The following is a 21004-nucleotide window of genomic DNA, read 5'->3' as shown; positions in this document are numbered from 1 at the left end:
GCACCACTGGGGATGCAGTGCAGTGACTCCAGAGAGTGCACTGGCACCACTGGGGATGCACTTCAGTGAGTCCAGAGAGTGCACTGGCACCACTGGGGATGCAGTGCAGTGAGTCCAGAGAGTGCATTGGCACCACTGGGGATGCAGTGCAGTGAGTCCAGAGAGTGCACTGGCACCACTGGGGATGCACTGCAGTGAGTCCACAGAGTGGACTGGTACCACTGGGGATGCACTGCAGTGAGTCCAGAGAGTGCACTGGCACCACTGGGGATGCACTGCAGTGAGTCCAGAGAGTGCACTGGCACCACTGGGGATGCAGTGCAGTGAGTCCAGAGAGTGCACTGGCACCACTGGGATGCAGTGCAGTGAGTCCAGAGAGTGCACTGGCAGCACTGGGGATGCAGTGCAGTGAATCCAGAAAGTGCACTGGCACCACTGGGGATGCACTGCAGTGAGTCCAGAGAGCGCACTGGCACCACTGGCGATGCACTGCAGTGAGTCCACAGAGTGCACTGGCACCACTGAGAATGCACTTCAGTGAGTCCAGAGAGTGCACTGGTACCACTGGGGATGCACTGCAGTGAGTCCAGAGAGTGCACTAGCACCACTGGGGATGCAGTGCAGTGAATCCAGTGAGTGCACTGGCACCACTTGGGATGCAGTGCAGTGAGTCAAGAGAGTTCACTGGCACCACTGGGGATGCACTGCAGTGAGCCCAGAGAGTGCACTGGCACCACTGGGGATGCGGTGCCGGGAGTCCAGAGAGTGCACTGGCACCACTGGGGATGCCCTTCAGTGAGTCCAGAGAGTGCACTGGCACCACTGGGGATGCAGTGCAGTGAGTCCAGAGAGTGCACTGACACCACTGGGGATGCACTGCAGTGAGTCCAGAGAGTGCTCTGGCACCACTGGGGATGCAGTGCAGTGAGTCCAGAGAGTGCACTGGCACCACTGATGATGCAGTACAGTGAGTCCAGTGAGTGCACTGGCACCACTGGGGATGTAGTGCAGTGACTCGAGAGAGTGCACTGGCACCACTGGGGATGCAGTGCAGTGACTCCAGAGAGTGCACTGGCACCACTTGGGATGCAGTGCAGTGAGTCCAGAGAGTGCACTGGCACCACTGGGGATGCAGTGCAGTGAGTCCAGAGAGTGCATTGGCACCACTGGAGATGCAGTGCAGTGAGTCCAGAGAGTGCACTGGCACCACTGGGGATGCACTGCAGTGAGTCCACAGAGTGCACTGGTACCACTGGGGATGCACTGCAGTGAGTCCAGAGAGTGCACTGGCACCACTGGGGATGCAGTGCAGTGAGTCCAGAGAGTGCACTGGCACCACTGGGGATGCAGTGCAGTGAGTCCAGAGAGTGCACTGGCACCACTGGGGATGCACTGCAGTGAGTCCAGAGAGCGCACTGGCACCACTGGGGATGCACTGCAGTGAGTCCACAGAGTGCACTGGCACCACTGAGAATGCACTTCAGTGAGTCCAGAGAGTGCACTGGTACCACTGGGGATGCACTGCAGTGAGTCCAGAGAGTGCACTGGCACCACTGGGGATGCAGTGCAGTGAATCCAGGGAGTGCACTGGCACCACTGGGGATGCAGTGATGTGAGTCAAGAGAGTGCACTGGCACCAGTGGGGATGCACTGCAGTGAGCCCAGAGAGTGCACTGGCACCACTGGGGATGCAGTGCAGTGAGTCCAGAGAGTGCACTGGCACCACTGGGGATGCAGTGCAGTGAGTCCAGAGAGTGCACTGGAACCACTGGGGATGCACTGCAGTGAGTCCAGAGAGTGCTCTGGCACCACTGGGGATGCAGTGCAGTGAGTCCAGAGAGTGCACTGGCACCACTGGGGATGCAGTGCAGTGAGTCCAGAGAGTGCACTGGCACCACTGGTGATGCACTGCAGTTACTCCAGAGAGTGCACTGGCACCACTGGGGATGCGGTGCGGTGAGTCCAGAGAGTGCACTGGCACCACTGGGGATGCAGTGCAGTCAGTCCAGTGAGTGTACAGGCACCACTGGGGATGCACTTCAGTGAGTCCAGAGAGTGCACTGGCACCACTGAGAATGCCCTTCAGTGAGTCCAGAGAGTGCACTGGCACCACTGGGGATGCCCTTCAGTGAGTCCAGAGAGTGCACTGGCACCACTGGGGATGCAGTGCAGTGAGTCCAGAGAGTGCACTGGCACCACTGGGAATGCACTTCAGTGAGTCCAGAGAGTGCACGGGCTCCACTGGGGATGCACTGCAGTGAGTCCAGAGAGTGCACTGGCACCACTGGGGATGCACTGCAGTGAGTCCAGAGAGTGCACTGGCTCCACTGGGGATGCACTTCAGTGAGTCCAGAGAGTGCACTGGCACCACTGGGGATGCACTGCAGTGAGCCCAGAGAGTGCACTGGCACCACTGGGGATGCAGTGCAGTGAGTCCAGAGAGTGCTCTGGCACCACTGGGGATGCACTGAAGTGAGTCCAGAGAGTGCACTGGCACCACTGGGGATGCAGTGCAGTGAGTCCAGAGAGTGCACTGGCAACACTGGGGTTGCAGTGCAGTGAGTCCAGAGAGTGCACTGGCACCACTGGGGATGCAGTGCAGTGAGTCCAGAGTGTGCACTGGCACGACTGGGAATGCAGTGCAGTGAGTCCAGAGATTGCACTGGCACCACTGGGGATGCACTTCAGTGAGTCCAGAGAGTGCACTGGCACCACAGGTGATGCACTGCAGTGAGTCCAGAGAGTGCACTGGCACCACTGGGGATGCAGTGCAGTGGGTCCAGAGAGTGCACTTGCACCACTGGGGATGCACTGCAGTGAGTCCAGAGAGTGCACTGGCACCACTGAGAATGCACTTCAGTGAGTCCAGAGAGTGCACTGGCACCACTGGGGATGCACTGCAGTGAGTCCACAGAGTGCACTGGCACCACTGGGGATGCAGTGCAGTGAGTCCAGAGAGTGCACTGGCACCACTGGGAATGCACTTCAGTGAGTCCAGAGAGTGCACGGGCTCCACTGGGGATGCACTGCAGTGAGTCCAGAGAGTGCACTGGCACCACTGGGGATGCAGTGCAGTGAGTCCAGAGAGTGCACTGGCTCCACTGGGGATGCAGTGCAGTGAGTCCAGAGAGTGCTCTGGCACCACTGGGGATGCAGTGCAGTGAGTCCACAGAGTGCACTAGCACCACTGGGGATGCAGTGCAGTGAGTCCAGAGAGTGCACTGGCAACACTGGGGATGCACTGCAGTGAGTCCAGAGAGTGCACTGGCACCACTGGGGATGCAGTGCAGTGAGTCCAGAGTGTGCACTGGCACCACTGGGAATGCAGTGCAGTGAGTCCAGAGATCGCACTGGCACCACGGGGGATGCACTTCAGTGAGTCCAGAGAGTGCACTGGCACCACTGGGGATGCACTGCAGTGAGTCCAGAGAGTGCACTGGCACCACTGGGGATGCACTGCAGTGAGTCCAGAGAGTGCACTGGCACCACTGGGGATGCAGTGCAGTGAGTCCAGAGAGTGCACTGGCACCAGAGGGAATGCACTGCAGTGAGTCCAGTGAGTGCACTGGCACCACTGGGGATGCAGTGCAGTGAGTGCAGGGAGTGCACTGGCACCACTGGGGATGCAGTGCAGTGAGTCCAGAGAGTGCAGTGGCACCACTGGGGATGCAGTGCAGTGAGTCCAGAGAGTGCACAGGCAGCACTGGGGATGCAGTGCAGTGAGTCCAGAGAGTGCTCTGGCACCACTGGGGATGCAGTGCAGTGAGTCCAGAGAGTGCACTGGCACCACTGGGGATGCAGTGCAGTGAGTCCAGAGAGTGCACTGGCACCACTGGTGATGCACTGCAGTTACTCCAGGGAGTGCACTGGCACCACTGGGGATGCGGTGCGGTGAGTCCAGAGAGTGCACTGGCACCACTGGTGATGCACTGCAGTGAGTCCAGAGAGTGCACTGGCACCACTGAGAATGCCCTTCAGTGAGTCCAGAGAGTGCACTGGCACCACTGGGGATGCACTGCAGTGAGTCCACAGAGTGCACTAGCACCACTGGGGATGCAGTGCAGTGAGTCCAGACAGTGTACTGGCACCACTGGGGATGCAGTGCTGTGAGTCCAGAGAGTGCACTGGCACCACTGAGAATGCACTTCAGTGAGTCCAGAGAGCGCACTGGCACCACTGGGGATGCAGTGCAGTGAGTCCAGAGAGTGCACTGGCACCACTGAGAATGCACTTCAGTGAGTCCAAAGAGTGCACTGGCACCACTGGGGATGCACTGCAGTGAGTCCAGAGAGTGCACTAGCACCACTGGGAATGTAGTGCAGTGAATCCAGTGAGTGCACTGGCACCACTGGGGATGCACTGCAGTGAGTCCAGAGAGTGCACTGGCACCACTGGGGATGCACTGCAGTGAGCCCAGAGAGTGCACTGGCACCACTGCAGATGCAGTACAGTGAGTCCAGTGAATGCACTGGCAACACTGGGGATGCAGTGCAGTGAGTCCAGAGAGTGCACTGGCACCACTGGGGATGCAGTATAGTGAGTCCAGTGAGTGCACTGGCACCACTGGGGATGCAGTGCAGTGAGTCCAGAGAGTGCACTGGCACCACTGGGGATGCACTGCAGTGAGTCCAGAGAGTGCACTGGCACCACTGATGATGCAGTACAGTGAGTCCAGTGAGTGCACTGGCACCACTGGGGATGTAGTGCAGTGACTCGAGAGAGTGCACTGGCACCACTGGGGATGCAGTGCAGTGAGTCCAGAGAGTGCACTGGCGCCACTTGGGATGCAGTGCAGTGAGTCCAGAGAGTGCACTGGCACCACTGGGGATGCAGTGCAGTGAGTCCAGAGAGTGCATTGGCACCACTGGAGATGCAGTGCAGTGAGTCCAGAGAGTGCACTGGCACCACTGGGGATGCACTGCAGTGAGTCCACAGAGTGCACTGGTACCACTGGGGATGCAGTGCAGTGAGTCCAGAGAGTGCACTGGCACCACTGGGGATGCACTGCAGTGAGTCCAGAGAGTGCACTGGCACCACTGGGGATGCAGTGCAGTGAGTCCAGAGAGTGCACTGGCACCACTGGGGATGCAGTGCAGTGAGTCCAGAGAGTGCACTGGCAGCACTGGGGATGCAGTGCAGTGAGTCCAGAGAGTGCACTGGCACCACTGGGGATGCACTGCAGTGAGTCCAGAGAGCGCACTGGCACCACTGGGGATGCACTGCAGTGAGTCCACAGAGTGCACTGGCACTACTGAGAATGCACTTCAGTGAGTCCAGAGAGTGCACTGGTACCACTGGGGATGCACTGCAGAGAGTCCAGAGAGTGCACTAGCACCACTGGGGATGCAGTGCAGTGAATCCAGTGAGTGCACTGGCACCACTGGGGATGCAGTGCAGTGAGTCAAGAGAGTGCACTGGCACCACTGGGGATGCACTGCAGTGAGCCCAGAGAGTGCACTGGCACCAATGGGGATGCAGTGCAGTGAGTCCAGAGAGTGCACTGGCACCACTGGGGATGCAGTGCAGTGAGTCCAGAGAGTGCACTGGCACCACCGGGGATGCACTGCAGTGAGTCCAGAGAGTGCTCTGGCACCACTGGGGATGCAGTGCAGTGAGTCCAGAGAGTGCACTGGCACCACTGGGGATGCAGTGCTGTGAGTCCAGAGAGTGCACTGGCACCACTGGTGATGCACTGCAGTTACTCCAGAGAGTGCACTGGCACCACTGGGGATGCAGTGCAGTCAGTCCAGTGAGTGTACTGGCACCACTGGGGATGCACTTCAGTGAGTCCAGAGAGTGCACTGGCACCACTGAGAATGCCCTTCAGTGAGTCCAGAGAGTGCACTGGCACCACTGGGGATGCACTGCAGTGAGTCCACAGAGTGCACTAGCACCACTGGGGATGCAGTGCAGTGACTCCAGAGAGTGCACTGGCACCACTGGGGATGCACTTCAGTGAGTCCAGAGAGTGCACTGGCACCACTGGGGATGCAGTGCAGTGAGTCCAGAGAGTGCATTGGCACCACTGGGGATGCACTGCAGTGAGTCCAGAGAGTGCACTGGCACCTCTGGGGATGCACTGCAGTGAGTCCACAGAGTGGACTGGTACCACTGGGGATGCACTGCAGTGAGTCCAGAGAGTGCACTGGTACCACTGGGGATGCACTGCAGTGAGTCCAGAGAGTGCACTGGCACCACTGGGGATGCAGTGCAGTGAGTCCAGAGAGTGCACTGGCACCACAGGGATGCACTGCAGTGAGTCCAGAGAGTGCACTGGCAGCACTGGGGATGCAGTGCAGTGAGTCCAGAGAGTGCACTGGCACCACTGGGGATGCACTGCAGTGAGTCCAGAGAGCGCACTGGCACCACTGGCGATGCACTGCAGTGAGTCCACAGAGTGCACTGGCACCACTGAGAATGCACTTCAGTGAGTCCAGAGAGTGCACTGGTACCACTGGGGATGCACTGCAGTGAGTCCAGAGAGTGCACTAGCACCACTGGGGATGCAGTGCAGTGAATCCAGTGAGTGCACTGGCACCACTGGGGATGCAGTGCAGTGAGTCAAGAGAGTGCACTGGCACCACTGGGGATGCACTGCAGTGAGCCCAGAGAGTGCACTGGCACCACTGGGGATGCGGTGCCGGGAGTCCAGAGAGTGCACTGGCACCACTGGGGATGCCCTTCAGTGAGTCCAGAGAGTGCACTGGCACCACTGGGGATGCAGTGCAGTGAGTCCAGAGAGTGCACTGACACCACTGGGGATGCACTGCAGTGAGTCCAGAGAGTGCACTGGCACCACTGGGGATGCAGTGAAGTGAGTCCAGAGAGTGCACTGGCACCACTGATGATGCAGTACAGTGAGTCCAGTGAGTGCACTGGCACCACTGGGGATGTAGTGCAGTGACTCGAGAGAGTGCACTGGCACCACTGGGGATGCAGTGCAGTGACTCCAGAGAGTGCACTGGCACCACTTGGGATGCAGTGCAGTGAGTCCAGAGAGTGCACTGGCACCACTGGAGATGCAGTGCAGTGAGTCCAGAGAGTGCACTGGCACCACTGGGGATGCACTGCAGTGAGTCCACAGAGTTCACTGGTACGACTGGGGATGCACTGCAGTGAGTCCAGAGAGTGCACTGGCACCACTGGGGATGCAGTGCAGTGAGTCCAGAGAGTGGACTGGCACCACTGGGGATGCAGTGCAGTGAGTCCAGAGAGTGCACTGGCAGCACTGGGGATGCAGTGCAGTGAGTCCAGAGAGTGCACTGGCACCACTGGGGATGCACTGCAGTGAGTCCAGAGAGCGCACTGGCACCACTGGGGATGCACTGCAGTGAGTCCACAGAGTGCACTGGCACCACTGAGAATGCAGTGCAGGGAATCCAGTGAGTGCACTGGCACCACTGGGGATGCAGTGCAGTGAGTCAAGAGAGTGCACTGGCACCACTGGGGATGCACTGCAGTGAGCCCAGAGAGTGCATTGGCACCACTGGGGATGCAGTGCAGTGAGTCCAGAGAGTGCACTGGCACCACTGGGGATGCACTGCAGTGAGTCCAGAGAGTGCACTGGCACCACTGGGGATGCACTGCAGTGAGTCCAGAGAGTGCACTGGCACCACTGGGGATGCAGTGCAGTGAGTCCAGAGAGTGCACTGGCACCAGAGGGAATGCACTGCAGTGAGTCCAGTGAGTGCACTGGCACCACTGGGGATGCAGTGCAGTGAGTGCAGGGAGTGCACTGGCACCACTGGGGATGCAGTGCAGTGAGTCCAGAGACTACACTGGCACCACTGGGGATGCAGTGCAGTGAGTCCAGAGAGTGCACAGGCAGCACTGGGGATGCAGTGCAGTGAGTCCAGAGAGTGCTCTGGCACCACTGGGGATGCAGTGCAGTGAGTCCAGAGAGTGCACTGGCACCACTGGGGATGCAGTGCAGTGAGTCCAGAGAGTGCACTGGCACCACTGGTGATGCACTGCAGTTACTCCAGGGAGTGCACTGGCACCACTGGGGATGCGGTGCGGTGAGTCCAGAGAGTGCACTGGCACCACTGGTGATGCACTGCAGTGAGTCCAGAGAGTGCACTGGCACCACTGAGAATGCCCTTCAGTGAGTCCAGAGAGTGCACTGGCACCACTGGGGATGCACTGCAGTGAGTCCACAGAGTGCACTAGCACCACTGGGGATGCAGTGCAGTGAGTCCAGACAGTGTACTGGCACCACTGGGGATGCAGTGCTGTGAGTCCAGAGAGTGCACTGGCACCACTGAGAATGCACTTCAGTGAGTCCAGAGAGCGCACTGGCACCACTGGGGATGCAGTGCAGTGAGTCCAGAGAGTGCACTGGCACCACTGAGAATGCACTTCAGTGAGTCCAAAGAGTGCACTGGCACCACTGGGGATGCACTGCAGTGAGTCCAGAGAGTGCACTAGCACCACTGGGAATGTAGTGCAGTGAATCCAGTGAGTGCACTGGCACCACTGGGGATGCACTGCAGTGAGTCCAGAGAGTGCACTGGCACCACTGGGGATGCACTGCAGTGAGCCCAGAGAGTGCACTGGCACCACTGCAGATGCAGTACAGTGAGTCCAGTGAATGCACTGGCAACACTGGGGATGCAGTGCAGTGAGTCCAGAGAGTGCACTGGCACCACTGGGGATGCAGTATAGTGAGTCCAGTGAGTGCACTGGCACCACTGGGGATGCAGTGCAGTGAGTCCAGAGAGTGCACTGGCACCACTGGGGATGCACTGCAGTGAGTCCAGAGAGTGCACTGGCACCACTGATGATGCAGTACAGTGAGTCCAGTGAGTGCACTGGCACCACTGGGGATGTAGTGCAGTGACTCGAGAGAGTGCACTGGCACCACTGGGGATGCAGTGCAGTGAGTCCAGAGAGTGCACTGGCACCACTTGGGATGCAGTGCAGTGAGTCCAGAGAGTGCACTGGCACCACTGGGGATGCAGTGCAGTGAGTCCAGAGAGTGCATTGGCACCACTGGAGATGCAGTGCAGTGAGTCCAGAGAGTGCACTGGCACCACTGGGGATGCACTGCAGTGAGTCCACAGAGTGCACTGGTACCACTGGGGATGCAGTGCAGTGAGTCCAGAGAGTGCACTGGCACCACTGGGGATGCACTGCAGTGAGTCCAGAGAGTGCACTGGCACCACTGGGGATGCAGTGCAGTGAGTCCAGAGAGTGCACTGGCACCACTGGGGATGCAGTGCAGTGAGTCCAGAGAGTGCACTGGCAGCACTGGGGATGCACTGCAGTGAGCCCAGAGAGTGCACTGGCACCACTGGGGATGCAGTGCAGTGAGTCCAGAGAGTGCACTGGCACCACTGGGGATGCAGTGCAGTGAGTCCAGAGAGTGCCCTGGCACCACTGGGGATGCACTGCAGTGAGTCCAGAGAGTGCTCTGGCACCACTGGGGATGCAGTGCAGTGAGTCCAGAGAGTGCACTGGCACCACTGGGGATGCAGTGCTGTGAGTCCAGAGAGTGCACTGGCACCACTGGTGATGCACTGCAGTTACTCCAGAGAGTGCACTGGCACCACTGGGGATGCAGTGCAGTCAGTCCAGTGAGTGTACTGGCACCACTGGGGATGCACTTCAGTGAGTCCAGAGAGTGCACTGGCACCACTGAGAATGCCCTTCAGTGAGTCCAGAGAGTGCACTGGCACCACTGGGGATGCACTGCAGTGAGTCCACAGAGTGCACTAGCACCACTGGGGATGCAGTGCAGTGACTCCAGAGAGTGCACTGGCACCACTGGGGATGCACTTCAGTGAGTCCAGAGAGTGCACTGGCACCACTGGGGATGCAGTGCAGTGAGTCCAGAGAGTGCATTGGCACCACTGGGGATGCACTGCAGTGAGTCCAGAGAGTGCACTGGCACCTCTGGGGATGCACTGCAGTGAGTCCACAGAGTGGACTGGTACCACTGGGGATGCACTGCAGTGAGTCCAGAGAGTGCACTGGTACCACTGGGGATGCACTGCAGTGAGTCCAGAGAGTGCACTGGCACCACTGGGGATGCAGTGCAGTGAGTCCAGAGAGTGCACTGGCACCACAGGGATGCACTGCAGTGAGTCCAGAGAGTGCACTGGCAGCACTGGGGATGCAGTGCAGTGAGTCCAGAGAGTGCACTGGCACCACTGGGGATGCACTGCAGTGAGTCCAGAGAGCGCACTGGCACCACTGGCGATGCACTGCAGTGAGTCCACAGAGTGCACTGGCACCACTGAGAATGCACTTCAGTGAGTCCAGAGAGTGCACTGGTACCACTGGGGATGCACTGCAGTGAGTCCAGAGAGTGCACTAGCACCACTGGGGATGCAGTGCAGTGAATCCAGTGAGTGCACTGGCACCACTGGGGATGCAGTGCAGTGAGTCAAGAGAGTGCACTGGCACCACTGGGGATGCACTGCAGTGAGCCCAGAGAGTGCACTGGCACCACTGGTGATGCGGTGCCGGGAGTCCAGAGAGTGCACTGGCACCACTGGGGATGCCCTTCAGTGAGTCCAGAGAGTGCACTGGCACCACTGGGGATGCAGTGCAGTGAGTCCAGAGAGTGCACTGACACCACTGGGGATGCACTGCAGTGAGTCCAGAGAGTGCACTGGCACCACTGGGGATGCAGTGAAGTGAGTCCAGAGAGTGCACTGGCACCACTGATGATGCAGTACAGTGAGTCCAGTGAGTGCACTGGCACCACTGGGGATGTAGTGCAGTGACTCGAGAGAGTGCACTGGCACCACTGGGGATGCAGTGCAGTGACTCCAGAGAGTGCACTGGCACCACTTGGGATGCAGTGCAGTGAGTCCAGAGAGTGCACTGGCACCACTGGGGATGCAGTGCAGTGAGTCCAGAGAGTGCATTGGCACCACTGGAGATGCAGTGCAGTGAGTCCAGAGAGTGCACTGGCACCACTGGGGATGCACTGCAGTGAGTCCACAGAGTTCACTGGTACGACTGGGGATGCACTGCAGTGAGTCCAGAGAGTGCACTGGCACCACTGGGGATGCAGTGCAGTGAGTCCAGAGAGTGGACTGGCACCACTGGGGATGCAGTGCAGTGAGTCCAGAGAGTGCACTGGCAGCACTGGGGATGCAGTGCAGTGAGTCCAGAGAGTGCACTGGCACCACTGGGGATGCACTGCAGTGAGTCCAGAGAGCGCACTGGCACCACTGGGGATGCACTGCAGTGAGTCCACAGAGTGCACTGGCACCACTGAGAATGCAGTGCAGGGAATCCAGTGAGTGCACTGGCACCACTGGGGATGCAGTGCAGTGAGTCAAGAGAGTGCACTGGCACCACTGGGGATGCACTGCAGTGAGCCCAGAGAGTGCATTGGCACCACTGGGGATGCAGTGCAGTGAGTCCAGAGAGTGCACTGGCACCACTGGGGATGCAGTGCAGTGAGTCCAGAGAGTGCACTGGCACCACTGGGGATGCACTGCAGTGAGTCCAGAGAGTGCTCTGGCACCACTTGGGATGCAGTGCAGTGAGTCCAGAAAGTGCACTGGCACCACTGGGGATGCAGTGCATTGAGTCCAGAGAGTGCACTGGCACCACTGGTGATGCACTGCAGTTACTCCAGAGAGTGCACTGGCACCACTGGGGATGCGGTGCAGTCAGTCCAGTGAGTGTACTGGCACCACTGGGGATGCACTTCAGTGAGTCCAGAGAGTCCACTGGCAACACTGAGAATGCCCTTCAGTGAGTCCAGAGAGTGCACTGGCACCACTGGGGATGCACTGCAGTGAGTCCACAGAGTGCACTAGCACCACTGGGGATGCAGTGCAGTGACTCCAGAGAGTGCACTGGCACCACTGGGGATGCACTGCAGTGAGTCCAGAGAGTGCACTGGCACCACTGGGGATGCAGTGCAGTGAGTCCAGAGAGTGCATTGGCACCACTGGGGATGCAGTGCAGTGAGTCCAGAGAGTGCACTGGCACCACTGGGGATGCACTGCAGTGAGTCCACAGAGTGGACTGGTACCACTGGGGATGCAGTGCAGTGAGTCCAGAGAGTGCACTGGCACCACTGGGGATGCACTGCAGTGAGTCCAGAGAGTGCTCTGGCACCACTGGGGATGCAGTGCAGTGAGTCCAGAGAGTGCACTGGCACCACTGGGGATGCAGTGCAGTGAGTCCAGAGAGTGCACTGGCACCACTGGTGATGCACTGCAGTTACTCCAGAGAGTGCACTGGCACCACTGGGGATGCGGTGCAGTCAGTCCAGTGAGTGTACTGGCACCACTGGGGATGCACTTCAGTGAGTCCAGAGAGTGCACTGGCACCACTGAGAATGCCCTTCAGTGAGTCCAGAGAGTGCACTGGCACCACTGGGGATGCACTGCAGTGAGTCCACAGAGTGCACTAGCACCACTGGGGATGCAGTGCAGTGACTCCAGAGAGTGCACTGGCACCACTGGGGATGCAGTGCAGTGAGTCCAGAGAGTGCATTGGCACCACTGGGGATGCAGTGCAGTGAGTCCAGAGAGTGCACTGGCACCACTGGGGATGCACTGCAGTGAGTCCACAGAGTGGACTGGTACCACTGGGGATGCACTGCAGTGAGTCCAGAGAGTGCACTGGCACCACTGGGGATGCACTGCAGTGAGTCCAGAGAGTGCACTGGCACCACTGGGGATGCAGTGCAGTGAGTCCAGAGAGTGCACTGGCACCACTGGGATGCAGTGCAGTGATTCCAGAGAGTGCACTGGCAGCACTGGGGATGCAGTGCAGTGAGTCCAGAGAGTGCACTGGCACCACTGGGGATGCACTGCAGTGAGTCCAGAGAGCGCACTGGCACCACTGGGGATGCACCCCGGTGAGTCCACAGAGTGCACTGGCACCACTGAGAATGCACTTCAGTGAGTCCAGAGAGTGCACTGGTACCACTGGGGATGCACTGCAGTGAGTGCAGAGAGTGCACTAGCACCACTGGGGATGCAGTGCAGTGAATCCAGTGAGTGCACTGGCACCACTGGGGATGCAGTGCAGTGAGTCAAGAGAGTGCACTGGCACCACTGGGGATGCACTGCAGTGAGCCCAGAGAGTGCACTGGCACCACTGGGGATGCGGTGCCGGGAGTCCAGAGAGTGCACTGGCACCACTGGGGATGCCCTTCAGTGAGTCCAGAGAGTGCACTAGCACCACTGGGGATGCAGTGCAGTGAGTCCAGAGAGTGCACTGACACCACTGGGGATGCACTGCAGTGAGTCCAGAGAGTGCTCTGGCACCACTGGGGATGCAGTGCAGTGAGTCCAGAGAGTGCACTGGCACCACTGGGGATGCACTGCAGTGAGTCCAGAGAGTGCACTGGCACCACTGGTGATGCACTGCAGTTACTCCAGAGAGTGCACTGGCACCACTGGGGATGCGGTGCGGTGAGTCCAGAGAGTGCACTGGCACCACTGGGGATGCAGTGCAGTCAGTCCAGTGAGTGTACTGGCACCACTGGGGAAACACTGCAGTGAGTCCAGAGAGTGCACTGGCACCACTGAGAATGCCCTTCAGTGAGTGCAGAGAGTGCACTGGCACCACTGGGGATGCACTGCAGTGAGTCCACAGAGTGCACTAGCACCACTGGGGATGCAGTGCAGTGAGTCCAGAGAGTGCACTGGCACCACTGGGGATGCACTTCAGTGAGTCCAGAGAGTGCACGCGCTCCACTGGGTATGCAGTACAGTGAGTCCAGAGAGTGCACTGGCACCACTGGGGATGCAGTGCAGTGAGTCCAGAGAGTGCACTGGCAGCACAGAGGATGCAGTGCAGTGAGTCCAGAGAGTGCTCTGGCACCACTGGGGATGCAGTGCAGTGAGTCCAGAGAGTGCAGTGGCACCACTGGGGATGCACTGCAGTGAGTCCAGAGAGTGCACTGGCACCACTGGGGATGCACTTCAGTGAGTCCAGAGAGTGCACTGGCACCACTGGTGATGCACTGCAGTGAGTCCAGAGAGTGCACTGGCACCACTGGGGATGCACTGCAGTGAGTCCAGAGAGTGCACTGGCACCACTGGGGATGCAGTGCAGTGAGTCCAGAGAGTGCACTGGCACCAGAGGGAATGCACTGCAGTGAGTCCAGAGAGTGCACTGGCACCACTGGGGATGCAGTGCAGTGAGTGCAGAGAGTGCACTGGCACCACTGATGATGCAGTACAGTGAGTCCAGTGAGTGCACTGGCACCACTGGGGATGTAGTGCAGTGACTCGAGAGAGTGCACTGGCACCACTGGGGATGCAGTGCAGTGACTCCAGAGAGTGCACTGGCACCACTTGGGATGCAGTGCAGTGAGTCCAGAGAGTGCACTGGCACCACTGGGGATGCAGTGCAGTGAGTCCAGAGAGTGCATTGGCACCACTGGAGATGCAGTGCAGTGAGTCCAGAGAGTGCACTGGCACCACTGGGGATGCACTGCAGTGAGTCCACAGAGTTCACTGGTACCACTGGGGATGCACTGCAGTGAGTCCAGAGAGTGCACTGGCACCACTGGGGATGCAGTGCAGTGCGTCCAGAGAGTGCACTGGCACCACTGGGGATGCAGTGCAGTGAGTCCAGAGAGTGCACTGGCACCACTGGGGATGCAGTGCAGTGAGTCCAGAGAGTGCACTGGCACCACTGGGGATGCACTGCAGTGAGTCCAGAGAGCGCACTGGCACCACTGGGGATGCACTGCAGTGAGTCCACAGAGTGCACTGGCACCACTGAGAATGCACTTCAGTGAGTCCAGAGAGTGCACTGGTACCACTGGGGATGCACTGCAGTGAGTCCAGAGAGTGCACTAGCACCACTGGGGATGCAGTGCAGTGAATCCAGTGAGTGCACTGGCACCACTGGGGATGCAGTGCAGTGAGTCAAGAGAGTGCACTGGCACCACTGGGGATGCACTGCAGTGAGCCCAGAGAGTGCATTGGCAACACTGGGGATGCAGTGCAGTGAGTCCAGAGAGTGCACTGGCACCACTGGGGATGCAGTGCAGTGAGTCCAGAGAGTGCACTGGCACCACTGGGGATGCACTGCAGTGAGTCCAGAGAGTGCTCTGGCACCACTTGGGATGCAGTGCAGTGAGTCCAGAGAGTGCACTGGCACCACTGGGGATGCAGTGCAGTGAGTCCAGAGAGTGCACTGGCACCACTGGTAATGCACTGCAGTTACTCCAGAGAGTGCACTGGCACCACTGGGGATGCGGTGCAGTCAGTCCAGTGAGTGTACTGGCACCACTGGGGATGCACTTCAGTGAGTCCAGAGAGTGCACTGGCACCACTGAGAATGCCCTTCAGTGAGTCCAGAGAGTGCACTGGCACCACTGGGGATGCACTGCAGTGAGTCCACAGAGTGCACTAGCACCACTGGGGATGCAGTGCAGTGACTCCAGAGAGTGCACTGGCACCACTGGGGATGCACTTCAGTGAGTCCAGAGAGTGCACTGGCACCACTGGGGATGCAGTGCAGTGAGTCCAGAGAGTGCATTGGCACCACTGGGGATGCAGTGCAGTGAGTCCAGAGAGTGCACTGGCACCACTGGGGATGCACTGCAGTGAGTCCACAGAGTGGACTGGTACCACTGGGGATGCAGTGCAGTGAGTCCAGAGAGTGCACTGGCACCACTGGGGATGCACTGCAGTGAGTCCAGAGAGTGCTCTGGCACCACTGGGGATGCAGTGCAGTGAGTCCAGAGAGTGCACTGGCACCACTGGGGATGCAGTGCAGTGAGTCCAGAGAGTGCACTGGCACCACTGGTGATGCACTGCAGTTACTCCAGAGAGTGCACTGGCACCACTGGGGATGCGGTGCAGTCAGTCCAGTGAGTGTACTGGCACCACTGGGGATGCACTTCAGTGAGTCCAGAGAGTGCACTGGCACCACTGAGAATGCCCTTCAGTGAGTCCAGAGAGTGCACTGGCACCACTGGGGATGCACTGCAGTGAGTCCACAGAGTGCACTAGCACCACTGGGGATGCAGTGCAGTGACTCCAGAGAGTGCACTGGCACCACTGGGGATGCAGTGCAGTGAGTCCAGAGAGTGCATTGGCACCACTGGGGATGCAGTGCAGTGAGTCCAGAGAGTGCACTGGCACCACTGGGGATGCACTGCAGTGAGTCCACAGAGTGGACTGGTACCACTGGGGATGCACTGCAGTGAGTCCAGAGAGTGCACTGGCACCACTGGGGATGCACTGCAGTGAGTCCAGAGAGTGCACTGGCACCACTGGGGATGCAGTGCAGTGAGTCCAGAGAGTGCACTGGCACCACTGGGATGCAGTGCAGTGATTCCAGAGAGTGCACTGGCAGCACTGGGGATGCAGTGCAGTGAGTCCAGAGAGTGCACTGGCACCACTGGGGATGCACTGCAGTGAGTCCAGAGAGCGCACTGGCACCACTGGGGATGCACCCCGGTGAGTCCACAGAGTGCACTGGCACCACTGAGAATGCACTTCAGTGAGTCCAGAGAGTGCACTGGTACCACTGGGGATGCACTGCAGTGAGTCCAGAGAGTGCACTAGCACCACTGGGGATGCAGTGCAGTGAATCCAGTGAGTGCACTGGCACCACTGGGGATGCAGTGCAGTGAGTCAAGAGAGTGCACTGGCACCACTGGGGATGCACTGCAGTGAGCCCAGAGAGTGCACTGGCACCACTGGGGATGCGGTGCCGGGAGTCCAGAGAGTGCACTGGCACCACTTTGGATGCCCTTCAGTGAGTCCAGAGAGTGCACTAGCACCACTGGGGATGCAGTGCAGTGAGTCCAGAGAGTACACTGACACCACTGGGGATGCACTGCAGTGAGTCCAGAGAGTGCTCTGGCACCACTGGGGATGCAGTGCAGTGAGTCCAGAGAGTGCACTGGCACCACTGGGGATGCACTGCAGTGAGTCCAGAGAGTGCACTGGCACCACTGGTGATGCACTGCAGTTACTCCAGAGAGTGCACTGGCACCACTGGGGATGCGGTGCGGTGAGTCCAGAGAGTGCACTGGCACCACTGGGGATGCAGTGCAGTCAGTCCAGTGAGTGTACTGGCACCACTGGGGAAACACTGCAGTGAGTCCAGAGAGTGCACTGGCACCACTGAGAATGCCCTTCAGTGAGTGCAGAGAGTGCACTGGCACCACTGGGGATGCACTGCAGTGAGTCCACAGAGTGCACTAGCACCACTGGGGATGCAGTGCAGTGAGTCCAGAGAGTGCACTGGCACCACTGGGGATGCACTTCAGTGAGTCCAGAGAGTGCACGCGCTCCACTGGGTATGCAGTACAGTGAGTCCAGAGAGTGCACTGGCACCACTGGGGATGCACTGCAGTGAGTCCACAGAGTGCACTAGCACCACTGGGGATGCAGTGCAGTGACTCCAGAGAGTGCACTGGCACCACTGGGGATGCACTTCAGTGAGTCCAGAGAGTGCACTGGCACCACTGGGGATGCAGTGCAGTGAGTCCAGAGAGTGCATTGGCACCACTGGGGATGCAGTGCAGTGAGTCCAGAGAGTGCACTGGCACCACTGGGGATGCACTGCAGTGAGTCCACAGAGTGGACTGGTACCACTGGGGATGCAGTGCAGTGAGTCCAGAGAGTGTACTGGCACCACTGGGGATGCACTGCAGTGAGTCCAGAGAGTGCTCTGGCACCACTGGGGATGCAGTGCAGTGAGTCCAGAGAGTGCACTGGCACCACTGGGGATGCGGTGCAGTCAGTCCAGTGACTGTACTGGCACCACTGGGGATGCACTTCAGTGAGTCCAGAGAGTGCACTGGCACCACTGAGAATGCCCTTCAGTGAGTCCAGAGAGTGCACTGGCACCACTGGGGATGCACTGCAGTGAGTCCACAGAGTGCACTAGCACCACTGGGTATGCAGTGCAGTGACTCCAGAGAGTGCACTGGCACCACTGGGGATGCAGTGCAGTGAGTCCAGAGAGTGCATTGGCACCACTGGGGATGCAGTGCAGTGAGTCCAGAGAGTGCACTGGCACCACTGGGGATGCACTGCAGTGAGTCCACAGAGTGGACTGGTACCACTGGGGATGCACTGCAGTGAGTCCAGAGAGTGCACTGGCACCACTGGGGATGCACTGCAGTGAGTCCAGAGAGTGCACTGGCACCACTGGGGATGCAGTGCAGTGAGTCCAGAGAGTGCACTGGCACCACTGGTATGCAGTGCAGTGATTCCAGAGAGTGCACTGGCAGCACTGGGGATGCAGTGCAGTGAGTCCAGAGAGTGCACTGGCACCACTGGGGATGCACTGCAGTGAGTCCAGAGAGCGCACTGGCACCACTGGGGATGCACCCCGGTGAGTCCACAGAGTGCACTGGCACCACTGAGAATGCACTTCAGTGAGTCCAGAGAGTGCACTGGTACCACTGGGGATGCACTGCAGTGAGTCCAGAGAGTGCACTAGCACCACTGGGGATGCAGTGCAGTGAATCCAGTGAGTGCACTGGCACCACTGGGGATGCAGTGCAGTGAGTCAAGAGAGTGCACTGGCACCACTGGGGATGCACTGCAGTGAGCCCAGAGAGTGCACTGGCACCACTGGGGATGCGGTGCCGGGAGTCCAGAGAGTGCACTGGCACCACTTTGGATGCCCTTCAGTGAGTCCAGAGAGTGCACTAGCACCACTGGGGATGCAGTGCAGTGAGTCCAGAGAGTACACTGACACCACTGGGGATGCACTGCAGTGAGTCCAGAGAGTGCTCTGGCACCACTGGGGATGCAGTGCAGTGAGTCCAGAGAGTGCACTGGCACCACTGGGGATGCACTGCAGTGAGTCCAGAGAGTGCACTGGCACCACTGGTGATGCACTGCAGTTACTCCAGAGAGTGCACTGGCACCACTGGGGATGCGGTGCGGTGAGTCCAGAGAGTGCACTGGCACCACTGGGGATGCAGTGCAGTCAGTCCAGTGAGTGTACTGGCACCACTGGGGAAACACTGCAGTGAGTCCAGAGAGTGCACTGGCACCACTGAGAATGCCCTTCAGTGAGTGCAGAGAGTGCACTGGCACCACTGGGGATGCACTGCAGTGAGTCCACAGAGTGCACTAGCACCACTGGGGATGCAGTGCAGTGAGTCCAGAGAGTGCACTGGCACCACTGGGGATGCACTTCAGTGAGTCCAGAGAGTGCACGCGCTCCACTGGGTATGCAGTACAGTGAGTCCAGAGAGTGCACTGGCACCACTGGGGATGCACTGCAGTGAGTCCACAGAGTGCACTAGCACCACTGGGGATGCAGTGCAGTGACTCCAGAGAGTGCACTGGCACCACTGGGGATGCACTTCAGTGAGTCCAGAGAGTGCACTGGCACCACTGGGGATGCAGTGCAGTGAGTCCAGAGAGTGCATTGGCACCACTGGGGATGCAGTGCAGTGAGTCCAGAGAGTGCACTGGCACCACTGGGGATGCACTGCAGTGAGTCCACAGAGTGGACTGGTACCACTGGGGATGCAGTGCAGTGAGTCCAGAGAGTGTACTGGCACCACTGGGGATGCACTGCAGTGAGTCCAGAGAGTGCTCTGGCACCACTGGGGATGCAGTGCAGTGAGTCCAGAGAGTGCACTGGCACCACTGGGGATGCAGTGCAGTGAGTCCAGAGAGTGCACTGGCACCACTGGTGATGCACTGCAGTTACTCCAGAGAGTGCACTGGCACCACTGGGGATGCGGTGCAGTCAGTCCAGTGACTGTACTGGCACCACTGGGGATGCACTTCAGTGAGTCCAGAGAGTGCACTGGCACCACTGAGAATGCCCTTCAGTGAGTCCAGAGAGTGCACTGGCACCACTGGGGATGCACTGCAGTGAGTCCACAGAGTGCACTAGCACCACTGGGTATGCAGTGCAGTGACTCCAGAGAGTGCACTGGCACCACTGGGGATGCAGTGCAGTGAGTCCAGAGAGTGCATTGGCACCACTGGGGATGCAGTGCAGTGAGTCCAGAGAGTGCACTGGCACCACTGGGGATGCACTGCAGTGAGTCCACAGAGTGGACTGGTACCACTGGGGATGCACTGCAGTGAGTCCAGAGAGTGCACTGGCACCACTGGGGATGCACTGCAGTGAGTCCAGAGAGTGCACTGGCACCACTGGGGATGCAGTGCAGTGAGTCCAGAGAGTGCACTGGCACCACTGGGATGCAGTGCAGTGATTCCAGAGAGTGCACTGGCAGCACTGGGGATGCAGTGCAGTGAGTCCAGAGAGTGCACTGGCACCACTGGGGATGCACTGCAGTGAGTCCAGAGAGCGCACTGGCACCACTGGGGATGCACCCCGGTGAGTCCACAGAGTGCACTGGCACCACTGAGAATGCACTTCAGTGAGTCCAGAGAGTGCACTGGTACCACTGGGGATGCACTGCAGTGAGTCCAGAGAGTGCACTAGCACCACTGGGGATGCAGTGCAGTGAATCCAGTGAGTGCACTGGCACCACTGGGGATGCAGTGCAGTGAGTCAAGAGAGTGCACTGGCACCACTGGGGATGCACTGCAGTGAGCCCAGAGAGTGCACATGCACCACTGGGGATGCGGTGCCGGGAGTCCAGAGAGTGCACTGGCACCACTGGGGATGCCCTTCAGTGAGTCCAGAGAGTGCACTAGCACCACTGGGGATGCAGTGCAGTGAGTCCAGAGAGTGCACTGACACCACTGGGGATGCACTGCAGTGAGTCCAGAGAGTGCTCTGGCACCACTGGGGATGCAGTGCAGTGAGTCCAGAGAGTGCACTGGCACCACTGGGGATGCACTGCAGTGAGTCCAGAGAGTGCACTGGCACCACTGGTGATGCACTGCAGTTACTCCAGAGAGTGCACTGGCACCACTGGGGATGCGGTGCGGTGAGTCCAGAGAGTGCACTGGCACCACTGGGGATGCAGTGCAGTCAGTCCAGTGAGTGTACTGGCACCACTGGGGAAACACTGCAGTGAGTCCAGAGAGTGCACTGGCACCACTGAGAATGCCCTTCAGTGAGTCCAGAGAGTGCACTGGCACCACTGGGGATGCACTGCAGTGAG

The 21004-nt window shown here is 59.1% G+C and overlaps 1 long non-coding RNA gene across 1 annotated transcript in view; it reads left to right on the top strand.

The window, feature by feature from the left end:
- Positions 1 to 21004, top strand: part of LOC310904900 — a 129173-nt gene that overhangs the window by 88062 nt on the left and 20107 nt on the right. The window lies entirely within an intron of this gene.

The sequence above is a fragment of the Anser anser genome (genome assembly GCF_964211835.1).
Source record: "Anser anser genome assembly, chromosome: 10".
Classification (NCBI taxonomy): domain Eukaryota; kingdom Metazoa; phylum Chordata; class Aves; order Anseriformes; family Anatidae; genus Anser; species Anser anser.
The sequence above is the reverse complement of the archived record's forward strand: the minus strand, read 5'-3'. Positions and strand labels throughout refer to the sequence as shown.